The 18053-nt window shown below is 37.3% G+C and overlaps 1 protein-coding gene across 2 annotated transcripts in view; it reads right to left on the reverse strand.

Moving 5' to 3' along the window:
* Positions 1 to 15830, reverse strand: part of TFEC (transcription factor EC) — a 63772-nt gene extending 47942 nt beyond the window's left edge. Inside the window, exon 1 of one of the 2 annotated variants that reach the window (XM_052668467.1) lies at positions 15739 to 15830. The gene's annotated coding sequence lies outside the window, so the exon portion shown is untranslated. Of the gene's footprint in view, positions 1 to 15725 lie in introns of both variants that reach the window. The other variant, XM_052668466.1, reaches the window with a different exon arrangement.
* Positions 15831 to 18053: the final 2223 nt, after the last annotated feature.

Consider the following 18053-nt stretch of genomic DNA (forward strand, 5'->3'; position numbering starts at 1 on the left):
CTTAGGTTGTCACATTAATCCATACTTCACCAGCCCAGCTAAATTTAACCCACATTTTCAACTCCCAGAGCAAGATTTTCATGACAACAACTGATTTTTAATTTTCCCTTCTAAATGCATACTTTATTTTATATATTGTTTCTTCAAAAACCATTTGTAGTGCAATTGAGTAGAAACTTATATTTGACAAGGCAACTGAAAAGATCTTGCTGAACTATCTCCTTAGCCCCCTTTTCTGCTGCATGAAGAAGGTCTCCATAATCCTTGAATGAAAAGAGCATATCTGTATCAATGAAAGATACTCAAGTCACCTTAGATTTGCAGATGACATTATCTTATTTTCTGGAAAGATCTGAGGCAATGTTCTGCACTGAACAAGGGCAGAAAATGTTGACCTTGGATGAATAGTTGCAGAGTAACAGTTTTAATACAGTTATGAAAGAAGGAAACACTACAACTAAGAAAAATTAGAAAAGTTAGACCAACTAGGTAGATTAGGCTGACAATGTAAGTAGAAAAAAATAGGGTTTAATTAAGAGCTGTCAGGAGACCGAACAACAGAAGGAACATTAAGTTCAGTCTCCTCTTAGAACAAATTTTGAGTATCCCTGTATTCCTACCCAGAATTCTTGAAAAATAAAAACCAACACCAACAATGTAGGAAGAAAAAAAGTAGGGAGCAAAGGGAAGATAAGTCTGCCACCATAATGAAAACCAAATAACCTTAAGAGAAGAAAAGGAAAATCTAGATATGACAATTACATAATTGCCTAGGAAGTAAACAAAACACTGAACAGACAATGCTGGAATATAAGCAGAAGTTTAAACCATATGCAAGCTTTCTAGTGGACATCTTAATTAGGTGCCAAGTCTAAAACTGGTCCTAGCAGTGAGAAGCATGCGCCCGTAATAAAAGTGAAACACCGCTGTCTGAGTTTAACTCACACACAAAGCCAAACATTCTGCATGTTGATGTATAAGAAATGCTTAACTATCAAGCAAAACAAATAAATAGAACTTGTTCAACATAAAAACTCTTGGATTCAGAAAACCCTGGTTAGCTCACTGTATATTTGCACTGAACAAAGGGACCTGATGTCACATGTGAAGCCGAATGGAAGAGTACATCATCCAAAAATTCCTTTGCCAGAATAGGCTGCAGATCACATGAAAGTTTGCCAGCAAAACAAGAAAATGCTCCTAGCAGAGCTTTTGAACCTCTTATGGATCAAAATTAAGTCTAGTTGTTTTGTTGGTAGCATTTCTTCCAAAATGGAAAATTTTGGACCACACAGTGAAGAGGTTGGTAAATACTTTCAATTTCTAACTGCTTCATTAAAGTAAATTCCTGTATATACTTTGTCACAGGTAAGGCCATACTGGAAGAAGAGTGTCATTGTTTAGAAGGCATACACAGAGAATTACTTGATCTGGGTTCTATGTGAGTGTGCAAAAACTGCCGTGGATTGGAGGAGAAAGGTGTTTGATGAGTGCTGTGAGTGACATCTGATTTGGCTGCGCACTGTGTTTCAAATGCAGAGGAGTGAGGGATCCCAGAAAAGTTAAGGTTGAAAATAATTCAATAAAACCCACATAAAACTCAGTATAAAACAATTTTCTCTCTCAGTCCCAGAATATAAATTTCAATATCTGTGTCATGGGTGTTCATTTCTAGCAGGATGTAGGCTTCAATAATAATTTAATTTTATAAGAGAGATTAACATAATTAATAGTTTTATATGAGTTCAAAGCTATGTTAGATGGGCCTTCAGGTAAGCTACCTGGTATAAGATATCCCTGTCCATGGTAGAGAGATTGGTCTAGATGATCTTTAAAGGTTCTTTCCAACCCAAATAATTCTTTAATCCTATGATTAGAACAAGAAGGAGCCTGCACAGCAACAGGAAATATATATGTTTATAAGGAAATATATGAGTTTATATATGACCTTTCATAGTGACCATTCACATGATCGAGGCATAAATTTTAGATTCTCTTTTACAGCTGTATAGTAAAATCAACCAGCATTAGAATAAAGTTTTAAAGGTTTGCAAGTTAGAAAAAAAAGTCACCTTCTGGAGTTGTGACTTTCTCTATTTATAAGCAAGTTGAAGGCCATCCCTTCATCCTCCTGAGTCTGAACTCAGCAGCTTCAACAGTGCAGGCAAGATGGAAGGTAGGCACAAAAGTAGTAGTTGATAAGAGGAGAGATGAAAAATGAATGTGCTTAGCAGATATTAATTCACAAGAATTACCTTTTTCCTTCCATTTTTCTGATCCTCTATAACCCTTTGTCATTGTGTAGTTTTTGATTTCACAGAAAATAGTTATATTTAACCCTTATTTCCAGTTTCAAAATTTAACCCTAGTTAAGAATATTCTTTCTCACTTTCATCTTGAATTGAAGGGGATTGTAGGGAAGAGAGGAAGGAGAGTGGAGTGACTGTTTTTGTCTAATCGCTGCTGCAAGAATGTTTAATGTTTGCTAATTCCTTCCTAGGCAACTATCCAGCAATTAGCCCCCATTTCTCCCATTTTGTCCTACCAAGATGTTTCACTGATTTTAGGGAAATATTCACATGAACAACTATCTGTTGGATTTAAGCTCTGAGTGGTAACTGTCAAGAGCATCCTGTATTAGAGCTATGAAACAGATCTTTAAAACTTGTATCACTCTTCAGTTGTGAAACAAAGCAGCCATATTTTATGCCCTATTTATGTTACTAAGAATTGATCATAAAAAGCTTTTAAAAAGATTTGCACACGTATTTGGAGATGTATGTCTTGGAAGAAATAAGATTACAAGTTGGCATGTCTTGGCTTAAGTTAACATCCTTTAATCACCAGACCATGGTGTGGCTCCACTACACTGGGTTCTTCCTGAATGCAGAAAAACAGTTCTGCCATTCATAAGAAAATCCCTCTTTCAACATTTGCCAGTAATTTAAATTACAGTGGACTGGCACTCACGAGCTTTGTGTGTTCAGTCCCTGCACTTGGTATAGTTTCCCTACACAGTCTTGAGCAGAATGTTACATCTTTGCCTTGATTTTCCTTAGAAATTGTGAACAATAATATTTATTTTTCACAATTTCACTATTACTTCTTACTTTGAAAATTTTTGGACAAAGATTGTTTTATTTCCATTGGGAAAATGGAACCTGCTCTTCACAGAAACATTTGTTTGAAACACACATAAAAATAACAATAATTAATATATATATATTAATGATCCCTTAATTATCCACAGCAAAAAAGAAAAACGAAGTGTTTTTTCCTTCTAAGGAAGACATATGGCTTTGAAAGTATATATAAAATGTCAGTCTTTTCTTTTATGCAAAAATCAGTTTATTCCTGTTAGTAGCCTGATAGTTCATGGACAAAACCAGATGTACAAATACTTTCTGTAGCAGCCTATTAAGAAATAAATGGTTGCATCACAAGAAAAATCATTGCAGCCTAGATATTTTATTTAGAACTAGTGAAATATGTTTGGCCTAAGTGTAATATTAACACCTTTGCAGGGTATTTTTTAATCTATAAACATTTGACTAAACTATACAAAAGTCTGGATTCATTCCTTTTTTTTTTTTTTTTTTTCCCTATCCTTTTATTGATAGAACTTGATATTTCTGTCCTTAACTAGAAATGTCTTGCCTGCTCATGTTTATGCAATACAGAATTTTTGGAAGAGAAGAAAAGAGGTACTGTAACATCAGAAGGAAACATCAAAGGACTAGTGGCAACATCTTAAGGCTTTTATCAAAGTAGTGAGGGAATGCATTAAAGCAACAATATATGTAGCTTACAAATGATAGGACTGTCAAACTCAACAGCGTGTCTGATGAACATAGAGGACACAATTTATATGCATTCTTTGTTTTAAAATAAAGATTCAAACAGTGATTTTGCTTTTGAAACTGTGAATGAAACAACAAAAAAATAGACAGGTCTTCAGGTTGTGTCAATCAATGCAGCTACAGTGGAGCTGAAGGCAGCCAAATCCATTTACATCGGATGACATGTTAGAATTTCCTATATTTTAAAGTCAATGTCTTCAATATATATAAATATATATATAGGACTTTTTATTCCTTTCTCCTTTTTATAACTATATGAAATTTGGGAAATTGAGCACTGGAATCCAGCCTAATAAAGTATAGATCGCTCTCACTGTTCGGAACAAGTCTGTTATGAAAAGGTGGAGTGTATCCACAGAATATCCTTTTGTCAACCCTACTTGCCAAGCTTATTTCAAGAATCTATGATTTGGCTTCACTTAGTGAGAAAATACTTGTTGTTTCCTATTTATCCCTAAATTTTCCATTCAAAAATTTTATTTGTAGAAGTTGTAGAACTAGGACCACATAACAGACTTCAGAATGGAACAAATTATTCTAGTTTCACCTCAACCCCAACCCCTGTGTGGGCCACATCTGCCTTTTGTTCTGTCTTTTGCAGACTGCCACAGGAAAGAACATGGATTACAAATCTACCCTCAGAAAACACGCTTCCTCTCCCACACTGTGGTTGTAATCAGCTACAATATATGCAGATAAAAACAAACAGGCATCACAACTTCTGATCACAGAAATGGCAGAATGTGTTCCTATCACTCTGCCTTTAATATGCAAAGAAAAATCTCCATGCACTGGGGTATAATAAACATTCATTGGTGTAACAGCTAAAGTAACTGGGAGACATATAAAGCCAGTTTAGGCAGAGCTGGAACTAAAGCCCGGTTCTGTCACACATATATTGTGTGTGTGTTATATTGTCACATAGAGATTTAAAAGGCCACCAGTCTCTGGTAGCAGCTAGACAACATATACAGACATGAAAACAATTGATTTCCATAGTAAGATATCTGGCTATTTTGTTCATAAGAAGAGTACATCTGCAAAATGTTCTCGGTCAAGTTCTTGTGCATTATTCCTGCTGGATCATTATTACAGGAGTTACGTTTTCTGGAGCCATTGTATTCCAGTTAAGCAGAACAAGGAAGAGAGAGCTAGAGTTCAGAATCACTATTCTCCTTCTGCAGATCTTCTTCACCTGCAGTGATGTCTGACTCTGTGTAGGGTAATATAGGGATGTTAAGCAGCTGATTCCTATTGATGTGCAACTCTTACAGCATGTTTTGTGGATCTGCAGGCTGTAGGTTCACAGACAGCTGCTAATCCATGCGGAGGAGAAAAGCAGTGGATAAAAATTAGCACAGGGACCTGGAGATAATGAATAGAATCACAAATCTCAACTGCTGTTTTATTACAGAGTTCTCAATACAGAAGAAAAAAAATGATGCTTATTTATTTTGTCATTTGTACTTGTTTTTTTAATATGGCCATTTTCCTTTTCAGAATGGGATGCGACAAAGTTAGAGTCAGTCTGAGACTGGAAGAGACTGGCCCATGTGTCCAGAGAGCAAAAAAATGTCTCGGGGCAGGAGGCCAAAATTCACAAAGTAATTATTATTCTTGAAAGAGGAGCTCTGTAGCTTATGAGAAACCCAGGACATTTGTTTATATATGGATAATGTCCCCAGGCTGCTTAATAATCACTGCAGCGAGCATTAATGTCTTTTTTTCCAATATTTCTTTCCAACACCTCTTCATTGAGACCAACATAGGATGAGTTTTGCACATCTCGTGAAAATGAAAACTCTCATGAAAATCTCTTCAAGCTCTCCACCCATTTACACTACTTCAAAATGCTAACAGACCAAAGCTGTCCTTTAACTTGATTATCATTTATTAATTGTATTACAACAGCACAGAGAAGCAGTGGGAGAGAGTAAGCAAAGAACAAAATAAGGTTCCAGTCCATCATAGAATCATAGAATTGCAAGGTTGGAAACGACCTGCAAGATCATCTACTCCAACCATCCTCCCATTACCACTGCTACCACAAGCCTCTAAACCATATCTCGCAGCTCCTCATCCAGATGCCTCTTGAACACTGCCAGGGACGGCAACACCACCACCTCCCTGGGCAGCCATTCCAGTGCCTGACCACTCTCTGAAAAAAGTTCCTTATGTCTAACCTAACCTCCTCTAGTACAACCTGTGGCCATTTCCTTGGGTCCTGTTCATTGCCTGGAAGAGGCCAAACCCCTTCTCATCAGAACCTCCCTTCAGGAAGTTGAAGAGTGCAGTAAGGTCTCCCCTGAGCCTCCTCTTCTCCAGACTAAACAATCCCAGCTCCCTCAGCCGGTCCTCATAAGACTTGTGCTCCAGACCCCTCACCAGTTTCGTTGCCCTTCTCTGGACATGTTCCAGGGCCTCAATGTCTTTCTTGTAGTGAGGGGCCCAAAACTGAACACAGTACTCGAGGTGTGGCCTCATTAGTGATGAGTACAGAGGGATGATTACTTCTCTCCTTGGCTCCTACTTGGCTCCTGCTGGCCACACTATTTCTAATGCAGACCAGGATGGCATTGGCCCTCTTGGCCACCTGGGCACACTGTTGGCTCATGTTCAGCTGAGCATCAACTAACACCCCCAGGTTCCTCTCTTCTTCACAATCATCCAGCCACTCATCCCCAAACCTATAGCTCTGCATGGGGTTGTTGTGGCCAAAGTGCAGGACCCAGCACTTGGCCTTGTTGAACCTCAGCCCATTCACCTCAGCCCAGCAATCCAACTTATCTAGACCTCTCTGAAGGGCCTCCCTAACCTCAGGCAGATTAGCATTACCTCCCAGCTTGGTGTCACCTGCAAACTTACTGAGGGTACACTCAATCCATTCATCTAGGATATCAATAAAGACATTAAACAAGATGGGCCCCAGTACCGACCCCTGGGGGACACCACTTGAAACGGGTCGCCAGCTGGACTTAACTCCATTAACCACTACCCGTTGGGCATGGGTATCATCAGTATCACTTCTCTCTACTATCCTGGCAACTTAGCACCTGCAACCCTCTTGACAAATGCAGCTACACTGCACATTCATTCAGTAGCCATGTTGCTCCTAGGATCCTGTAATGTACTAGAAATCCCTCATGCTATGTATTTTGAAAACTCAGAACAAAATTTCAGTCTCTGCCCCATGTCACTAGTTGCTCAGGAGGCACAATCCCAATAGTTATAATTACCAGTTTCACCATGTGTTAGAATTCCTGCTCTTTGAACGTGACTGGAAGTTTTTGAACTCCTGGAGTGCAACTCCGATTTTGAATTAAACTTTGAAAGTCTTGTTTCTGTAGTACAGGTAAAAATCCAATATATAAAAACCTCTTTGTAAAAACTGAGGAGGTCAGAAGGGCTGAGAAATTTGACAAACACCCATTCTTGTCTATCTATTGGAGAGCTAGATTAGGATCTCACAGATTTGTGAAAGAAGTAACAATAAATACAGCTCTGAACTAACAAGAAAGAGAGCAGGAATGAAAGACTGGCAATCTACATTCAGTGTCGATTGATTGCCTGGCGGTACAGTCATCTGTGCTTGTGGGACATGATGTTTTAGAAACATTCATGCAGATACCCAGCAGAGAGCATGATACTCTTTTCAGTAGACTTACAGATCCTTGGCAAATGCTAATGAAATAATGTCAACTTTTTATGAATATTCAGAGTGCTTTTGTTAATGAAAAGAAAAAGGCATTAGAATAGCTAGCTATTATGTAGGCTGGCACCAGCTGTTCAATTTTTCTAACAAAAAAAAAAAAAAAAAAAAGCAATTGTGTGTGAATTTTACTACTCATGATACTGAGATAGAGATAGGAAGGAGGTAGGTAGGCACTACAAACATTTGCATCCCATCTCAAGCTCCACCAGGAACACCACAGTTATTCAATTACTGGGGCTTACCTCTACAATCCACACTACATAACGCAGTATTTGCCTACCAGGAGTGAGAGCTTAAGAACGAGTTAATATACATAGACTTTTTCTTCCAAATCATATCAGATTTGTATACCTGCATCATTCAGTGTAGGAATCCAGAAAAAAATAGCACTCAGATTCAGACAAAAAATATTGTTGTCCATTTATAGGTTAGTTTTGATTGAAAATGTTTTGTGAAGTTTTATGTTACCCCAACCAATACATCAGAAGGGAAGTATGGTAAACAGAAAGGAACAGTGATTTGTACTTAAGTGTGGACCTTATTCTTCTGGAGAAAGCATAGCAGGTGAACTGTTGTCTATGAAAATGGCTGTCTCTGGCAATCTGAATTGCCCTGCAAGTGGTGGGTTTTTAGTTGACACAAGTCTGAATTCAGTTCCATACAAATATACAAAAGCATATCTAAATATTTGGCCCTCTTTCTCATATTTCTTCTCCATAGATGAGCAAACAGAAATAGAACTTTTAGGGTAGAAAAAAAGGCTCCCCGTACTTGAGTTTCTTGATTATTTTTTTTTTAATTAATCTCATTGGCTTTGACATGTATTTTTCATAACTACAAATAAGAAGGCAAGATCTGCTATGATTACTGATATTTGTAAACTAACTTTCAGCTCAAGATGAGGGAAAACTGCTTTTCTGTGTGCTCCAAATTGCAAGATTAGTTCCCTGCTGGATCTCAACACCTTTCCATTAGACAGACTGTAAACAAAAGCAGGACAGCTTTACTGATAAATCCGTAAATGCAACTAGAAGAATGGGAAAAAAAAAAAAAAAAAAAAGAAAAAAGCTTAAGTGACTATAAGACATACCTCAATAAAATTCACCCAGATACCTGAAGTATGCAGAACCACATGCAGTCAACATTTTGGGGTGGGTCAGCCACCATGAAGGACACTATAAATTCAATGTTCTTACTCAGTGAAAACAAGATGGAAAATTTCATGGGCTTTTTTTATGCCTCTAATGAACAGATTTAGTGGATCATAATGGAAAGGAGATTTTATTTTCTACTGTGTAGCTTCACAGGATGCATGCATTCTGTTAGTCTCAGTTTTAGTTGTACATAGGGCAGCACACCAGCTGACAGATGGAAATAGCAATCCTGACCTTGCTTTTGAAGTAGTGGATCAGTGCACTTCACACAGATGCAGTGGAACAAAATATTCAAACTCATACCCATAAAGAGGTACATTTCACTTTTTTCTTTAGGACTTTCAGTGTAAATGAACTGATTCTTGTAAGTATGAAAAGTCAGCACCATGGAAAGGCATACAGGTTACTAAATACAATGGACAATGGCTGCTGCCATGAACTTCTGACTAGGTTTCTAAATATGAGTTTAGAGGGGGAAGCCTGGAAATAAAAAAAAAATCTTATCTCAGGCTTTAAAGGCTATGGCAAAGGAAGCCAGCATTAAATACACCCTTCTGCTGCCCTAGAAATCTGTTCATGCAGCTGTGCTTGGAATGTCTTTGCCAAAATTAAATTAATTAATATTCTAACTCATAGATTCAAGTGACATGATATTGTTTTGGTATTACAGTTAAATATGAAAATCTGCACAGCTTTTAAAAAATATCTAACATTACCATTCGAATCATTAAAGGAAAAGGGAGTTAAGATCACTCTCCTAATCTCTTTGTGTACTGGCTGCTGGATGCTGTTTTGTGTTTTGTAAAGATAAAAATAGTTTTAAAAAGATGTGAGAGTCAGCAGAAAAAGGAACCAGGTGATGATCTTTGCTACACAAAAACAGGTGCGACCGATGCAGATGGACTAGAGTTCCTTTGCAGAGTACACTACAGTCATATATGAAACTGACAAAGGGTAGTATTTCCAGTCACACTGTTACTTTGCTTGAGAAGTGCAATAGGTTGGCAATTTGTTAGGATTATTATTACAGTACGCTATCTTGGTGTATGTAGGCACAGTTGAAATATCACTTTCACCACCTGTAATGTTATTTTGTAAAGGCAATTGTGAATATGAAGGGCAGTGCGTTTGTCATTTGCCATCATCAGAAAAAAAAGAGAACTCTATTCCATGCCCAGGGTGGACCACTCCATTTTACATACTCAAATTTTGCAAAAGTCAATAAAAATAGATTCCTAAATTGACCCTAAGCATCTTTGTGGATCTGTCTTAATCCTGTTTAACAAATTAAATACATATATCTCCAATCAGAGTTTGATTTGTTGAAATAACCTTAAGTTCCTTAAGAGCTATTCTGAGAAATCTCACTAAATTTAGATAGCCATAACAGTGAGCAATGTATTCCAGCTTTTTCACTTGTTTCAATCATTAACAATTCTGAGATATTTGGGAAAAGGAAGAGAATTATATGATAACTTGAACAGATGATCCAAATAACAATTGGGATTGACTGAACTGAAAATTAGTGACTGGCAACTTCCAGCTGAATGTTGGTGACTGTGAAACAGGAAGTCCTGAACAGAAGCTCTCTGAAAATGTTTTATTTAAATATTTCACAACATTCACTTATAAATATTCCTCTCTCATACAAAGACTGCCCATCTGCAATGATGAATTCCACAGATGTATAATGTTATGTTCAAATAAATTTATGTTAAATAACAAAGTTTATATGATACTTTTAATTTCCTCGTAAGATCTCCTTGTACCTGCTTGATTAAAAGAAGCAAAAAAGCAGTGGTACTTCCACGCTTCCAGTAGCCCCTGAATATGTATGTCTTTGAAGCTACCTTATTTAATTTTATTTAACAAAGTTGTTGACATTTTCCAAAAATGAAACCACGATTCTCCTCAATGTCACACACTCTTAGCACTGCTCTCTAACATACAAATGTAGCAATTTCTGCTCAGTTAAAATTTAAAATAAAATTTAATTGAGATGTTATGTGTCCAGTAATACCGATGTGGAGAAAAATGATGAAGCCAGTAGAACTAATATTAAAGAAAATCATTAAAGTGAAAGTCTTGAGAACAAAATAAAAAATGTTTGTGCATAAAAATATTAAATAATATTCAAATAAACAGAAACTGAATCATTTCAATTATTTTCTGACATAAATAATTTTTGTAATTTCCACAATTGAATTTACAATAATTAAGTTTTATCACTATGTATGAGGTTACATTATTAAATGTAGCAGTAGCTTCACAGTTAGGTTCTAACCCCCTTGAAATGCTTTTTATCATTTAAATATGATTTGGTGAAGGCTGAGGCTCTCCTGCACACTACTACAGACTATTTGATCTCTAACTTAACCCTTTGAGCATTTTGCAGTGTGAATATTAGTTGTGTGCATCAAAGAAAAAGAGAATTTGATAAGTTCAGCTTGGCTGGAAAGTAGGAGCATGTCAAGTTGGCATCGCGTTAGTATAGCATTTATAAACTAAAATTCCTGTTGGTGTCTATAACTGGTTGGACATCTTTTTACAAGAACTTTTCTATGAAGCACAAGAAGGTTTACAGTAAACATCTAAAGCTACTGAAGTAACAGAGTATCTTCACTCCTGGGCACTGTAGGAATGACTTATTGCTCAGAGGAGACAAGTGGTATTTATCCTCTAGCTTTTCTCACAGATTCACTTAAGAAAGAGCAATTTTAAATCTTAAGCTTTTTGAGATACCAAACACGTCATTAGCACACCAAGCAACTCTTACCTCCATTCAAACAGGTACCAAAAACCACTCCAACTTTTTTTTTTGCACACTTGTAGCAAAATCATTCCCAGCTGCTAATAGTTTCACAGATGGACCAGGAAACAGCTCATCTTTATATGGTACCAGCTTCATGATTACTCACTCCCACCCAAATTACCACTGACAGATAAGTACTTAGATATTGGAGGTGGGGATTTTGTTCTCTCTTGAAGTTCTGTAACATCTACAAAAAGACAACTCAAAAATTTTCTGTGCTGTAATTGGAACGCTTTGTTTCACCATCAATAAATATAGTACAGCCAATGAGCTACAGATATTACCCATTATATGATTCTGGAGTTACCTTTAAAAAGTAATAAAAGAATAAAGTAAATGACTATACTTTTCTTTGTATGCTGGTCCCATTGGCTGTGATTACGCCTTCATTACATCCTGAGACACTGTAACTGAGTATTTCTATCCATTTAATTAAAGTTTATGTTGTATATTAATTTATACAACAAAAATTTCAGCTTTTTTCACTGAAGTACTGAAAAAAAAAAAAAAAAAAAGAGTAACACTAGCTATTAAAGCCAAATAAATAAAAGCTGCTCTTAGTTTGAGTTGATGCTAGACTCTCAGGGAAAATAGACTGAGTCATATTTTGATTTTTTTTGACAGATGTCAAGCCCAGATATTGAAGGAAAAAAAAAGATATCAATTTTTTCATTAAAAAAGATATTTTAGAACAGTAAGGTAAAATGTATCCGGTGCACAGGTTAAATTTTAAGTGAGCATCTAGAATGCTGATGCTTACTAAACTTTATCAACATCTTTCATTTCATTTCATTCTGTGAATAGTTCCTATCATTTTTGGAGCCGACCATCCCATTCCTTTTGCTGTTGTGTGGTGAAGAATTGCTAAAGTTTGGAATTATTTTTATTTTGTTTCTCCTTTCTCTCTTTTTTAATTGTTTTTTACAGCTTCAGCATCGAAGTTTGAAGATTGTCAGTATAGACATCAGGCGTCTTGTATTCACAAGGCTGAAAAGTGGCTGCAAAAAAGACTGAACTTTTTTTGAGTCTGATTACCTTGCAAAACTTTCAGCACTTCCTCTTTCAGATTACAGTATGAAATGTGAGACATCTCTCCTTTCTCCTCATCCCCACCCACAGGCATTCAGCTATTGCTTAAAACTCTGGCTAAATCAGGAAGTTTGGAGGAGCACGCTGAAATAAATAATATAATATTGAAAGGGATCCAACACATATGATGAAGAAATGTATCTAAGGGCAGTGAGGGTGTATCCCCATGCAGTGAGTGAGGTGCTGAATCACTTTGGATGATTCCTGCTGTCTCTCTGGGGCATCCTTCTGCAGCTGTTTTGCCTGAGGGTCCTGGAGATATCACAGAATCTTCCAGGCAATGCAATGCTTATTTCTTACCATGTGTTTGTACCTGATTAAATTCCTCTTTTCGAAGCTAACACTTTTTAAGTTAGAGAAAGAATCATAGAATGGTTTGGGTTTGACCTTTAAGATCATCTAGTTCCAATCCCCCAGGTGTAGGCAGGGACATCTCCCACTAGACCAGGTTGCTTAAGGCTCTGTCCAGCTTGGCCTTGAAGGCTTCCAGGGTGGGATATCCACAACCCCTCTGAGCAACCTCTTTCAGTGTCTTACCACCCTCACAGTAAAGAATTTCTTTCTACTACCTTGTCTAAATCTATCCTCTTCCAGTTTAAAGCCATTTCCCTTCATTCTGTCGCTACATGCCCTTATAAAATGTCCCTCTCCAGCTTTCCTGTAGGTCCCCTTCAGGCACTGGAAAGCTGCTATAAGGTTCCCCTAGGGCTTTTTCTTCTCCAGGCTGAAGTGCCCCAACTTTCTCAGCCTGTACCTGCAGGAGAGATGCTTCAGCCCTCTGACCATCTCCACCTAGGAGAGGTCATCCTAATCTGCAGGAGCTGATCTGTTTGAATTGCCACAGGCATCTATCTATGGATGGCACACAGGTCTCCTGAGTCCCCTCCTGTGCTGCATTTGTTATAAAAGAAACCTGAAATTAGAAACTCAGGCTAAGACATCTAGCATAGTCTCTCTAATATAGCCAGTTTGGCCATTTCAACAATGTTGAAATGTTTTGTTTGAATTTGCCTTAGTTGAATGGATATACTCTTCAAGTTCAAAGTCACAATTCATTAAACACCCAAAAAGGGGGAAATGATTTTGTGCTGCAATATCTTGCTTCATTCCCTGCAGCCCTTGCAACGTATCCAGCCATGTAGGAGGTGAAGAGGGAGATTCCAACTGCGTGCAAGGGACAGCTGTGTTGATCAGCTTCTGAAAAAGGCAGACTTTGGAACATCTTGTGAAAACAAGAGAAATGACAAGTAATTCCTACAGCATGTATAGCTTAAGCCTTGAGGGGTGGCTTCTGTTTGGCCTGCGCTTGATTTTCTTCCTTAAGGAACATCAAACTAGCAGGTTTTGTACAGTCCTATGTAGTCTATGCCAAGATAAAATGTTAATAGATCCCAGTGGATCGACAGGACTGTTTTGTGCATGGCTGTGCCTGATTTCACAAGTGCTCTTTTACTGAACCATGGTATAATTATTGCTTGCAAGACAGAATTTGTTTGGTTCCCAGCCTAGCACTGACAACTGCCTACAGCCATGTGCTGCTTCCCTACCTTCAAAACTCAGCAAAATCTGTCCCTTTCAAACAAGGTCAGTCATGGGCAGGTGCGACCACAGCATTGCTGAGCCCAGATTATTTACCATCCAGATGGGTAATATATTCATAAAGTCCCAGGAAGCTGCCAAAAGTAACAGAATGATCATGGAGCATAACCCTGGATCTCTGCATACATGCTGACCATTTCTTTATATTGCTTCAAGGCAGCTCTGCAACACTCCAGAGACACAACACTCTTATGCCTTTGTGTAAAAGGACCCCCATGATGGCATTCTCTTTCTCCTTCAGGTTGGGGATAACAACTGCTAGGGAAAATTTACAGTCTTGTGCCATTTCTTTTTTTTTAATTTACCTTGATTTAAATTTGGACACCTAAATTAGCATTCAATCCTATCAGTTGCCACAGAAGTACCAGAATACTTCTGTGTATAGCTCCAAAAGAACAGATATTGACTTTGATGCCAAATTATGTGTTTGAGATATTCTTGTAAGAACCACAAAAACAACTCAAGAATGCCCTATGGTTTTAAATCACTTCCAGGCTTTGAAAATTCTTCTCTACCTTAGGCATCTGAATTTAAGGGATTTGTCCATGACCACGGAGGCAAAAAGAATAAGTATGATTAAATTCTTCAGATACCAAGTGGCAATTATAGGTTTAGGGGAGGGGAAGGTGCGTTACTATTTTTTTCTGTTGATCAGTGAGTTTTATATTCCTTTCCCTTAGGGAAAAATTGTCTATATTTAGCAGAGCGCTTAACTGAAAATGAATTTAGCTGTCTATACATTCGTACATATGAACTTAACATTTGTATACACACAAATGTTGAAGTCCCTATAGTTCTATAATTATTTCATAATTTAACATACAAGAGATGCAGGGAATGGGTAGCAAGCTCCCTAATGGCAAACTGTGATGTGCTGCAAGCTTCATTTGAATATGATCTCACTCCAAGTTTGTTGGCAAAACTTCTAATGAACTCAACAGAAGCTTTGTAGGAGGAAGCAGTAAAGACCGTGTACTGTTTTATGCGCTACAACAAATTTAATTTTAGAAAATGGGGAAATCTAATGTTCATGTCTCCTCAGAAAGCAGTATATTAAGTTAATGGTCTAATTTAAACCCAGTTAGCTATGGTGAGATGCTGCTGCCACAGAATACAATTGTTTGATTGTAATGTGGACTAAATCCAAATGGCACTGAAAAATATCACATTAACCAACTAATTCCTGTCAAAAAAAAAAAAAAAGCAAAAACATACAAACAAAGAACACTACAAGTTCAATTGCAGTTAAAAGTTTTGCATTGAAATTGATATTAATGACTGCACAGCTAAGCTCTGCTGTGCTTTTGCTCTCTCTGAGCCCAAATGTTGGGCTAGGCACTGAAGATCTCTCCCCAGACCTGCCACCACTTCTGCAGTGACACCATCTCCTGTGGTTTCTGAGTGCAGCCCATAACCTGCCAGTTGTCCTTCCTTCTGAGAAGCAAAGTGTGAGAAGCAAAGTGTGAGAAGCAAAGTGATCCCCAGAGCCCCCTACTCACCCCAGTTCCTTACCCAGGCTGTGGGTGATAGAGATGGCTGAGTTGGAGAGTGTCAGTGAGACAGAGAGGAGAAGCTACCCCATGTTTTACAGATCCTGCTTTCCTCTGTAAGAAGGGTGGGGACAAGGTTTGCTTCTTAAGGAACTACCTCAAATTCAGTTCTATATTTGACTTTCTGTAACTGCTAAAGACAATTACAGTGAGCAATAGTTGTGTAACAGAAGCTTCATCTTACACAGCACTTAGTTTGGAAGCAAGCTGGAAATTTTAGTTATTACTTTAACAGATTTAAAATTCTCAGAAACAGATTTGAAAAGCAGCCCCAAAAGCTATAGCATAATAATATTCCATGTACCGAGACAAAATTAATATGAGATGAGATGACTCTTTCATCACAGCAGGTAGACTCAAGAAAAAATTCCTGAATATGGATCAAGGTTTCTGGTATTTAAAAAGGGCAACTCAGGTGTATGTGGTGTTGAAGACATGTTTATCTTGAATTGAGATTAAAAGTTGTGTAATCAGGGTAGACTATTTTAATGCAGTGATTTCCAAAGTATGAATATCCTGAAGTATCTAGTAGTGCCTATATGCTGAAGCCTTGAGGGAATCCGTTTTAAACCTTGTTTTTTTATAACTGCTCTAACTGCTATGGGAGCAAATGTAGCTTTACATCTGAGTTGCATTTGGGAAGGATCCATTTTCTCTCACTGTGTATTATTCCCTGTGTAACATGAGTAAATGAATCAATTAAGCCTTTGTGAGAGATGGGATACACAATAAATGATGCAAGATCTACAACTAACATTATTTTCCTGCTTTATTTTAAAGATGATAAAATACTTCAAAAGATATGATAAAATGCTTTGAATGTCAAGTTTATGGTGTATTGAATAACAAAAAGAAAGAAGGATGAATTTCTAACAGCAGCTCTCAAATTTTAGTAATGTTAATGAAAGAAGTTAATAGTGCATCTGAACTCATCAAGAAGGAGATCCAACATTGCAAGAAGTTTTACTGAGACAAAAACATCAGTGAGATAAAACACTTGGACAATGTCCACATCAGACATTGAACCTGAGGTGTTTTCTATTAAAGAGTCATAGCTGCTGAAGATGCTGTTGCTGTTCACAAAACATGACAGACTGAACAAAATCATAGGACCTCTATCCACCTTCTCTCAAACTCTGGTCTAACCTGGACAGCCCAGATCCCCAGTGGGCACTTGAAAAGATGCAATGAATTCAAAATTCTAAAAAATAGTCAACTATCACCTGTTTTTTTTGTTTGTTTGTTTGTTTTTTTTTCATAAGAGTACGTTTTGGGATCCCAAAAACATCATAGAGAGTCTCACAGTAGCCAAGGAGATTGAGATGGAAGGCCTGGCATTAAGGATAGAGAATACAAATGAAGGAGTCTGTTCTTAGTTGACCAATGCATCTTTGTTATCAGATATTATATATGATACAGTCTCTTTATTCGTGTGTTGTTTTTTGTTTTCACATCACAAATTTCCATGATAAATGCCTGATCAGGACTGTATTTGACATTTTTTTGCCAATCAGCATCCTGCCACCACCTTCCTTGAATTACAGAGCTAATTCCTTATTCTTTTGATTAAAGAATGCACTTTGTAGAAAAGTAAAATCACTTTTGAAAAGAGGCAGTCTCCTTCTCCTCCCTAGGCTACGAACATTTCCTTTTTTCACTTTCACAGTTAAATTAAAGTGACATTATTGTGATATTTGCCTGCTACTTAAACCTTTCATTGAAAATTCTTGTAAGTCTTTTGCCAGACTTTATCCCGGTAAATATTATCATCTCTGAGAGATTTTGAGGTATGTTAGTATATGACTTCATCAAGGAATAAAACCCAGAAACATAGACTGCGCCTTCTGAATGTAATTACTGATAGTTTATACCTTTTTATCCCTGATCCACTCCAGAACTTGTACCTAAGAATTTGAAAAAGCTATGTTTTTTTCCTCCTGTTTAGACCATGCTTTATTCATATTCATATTCCATAAGTATCAGCCAAATCAAGATCCTACTTTAGAATTATTTATTTATTTATTTATTTATTAGTTAAAAACACGTAAGTACATAAGCACTTTTTTTTCTTTTTCCAGGGAAAGGTGACTTGCACAGATGTTCAGCATGTCCATTACTGTGGGCTAGCATGGATTCAGGCCCTACTCCTTTCCTATGAGAATACTTGGCATAGAGACCACTTTTCCAGGGAGGTCAGCCTTTGAAACAGAAACAGATTTTCATCAGCCAGGACTCCGCTGCCTTTTGCAGTCTTCATGAGTTTCTACTAAAATGTAA

Source organism: Tympanuchus pallidicinctus, unplaced genomic scaffold, assembly GCF_026119805.1.
Source record: "Tympanuchus pallidicinctus isolate F22 unplaced genomic scaffold, pur_lepc_1.0 scaffold8, whole genome shotgun sequence".
In the NCBI taxonomy this organism is placed as follows: domain Eukaryota; kingdom Metazoa; phylum Chordata; class Aves; order Galliformes; family Phasianidae; genus Tympanuchus; species Tympanuchus pallidicinctus.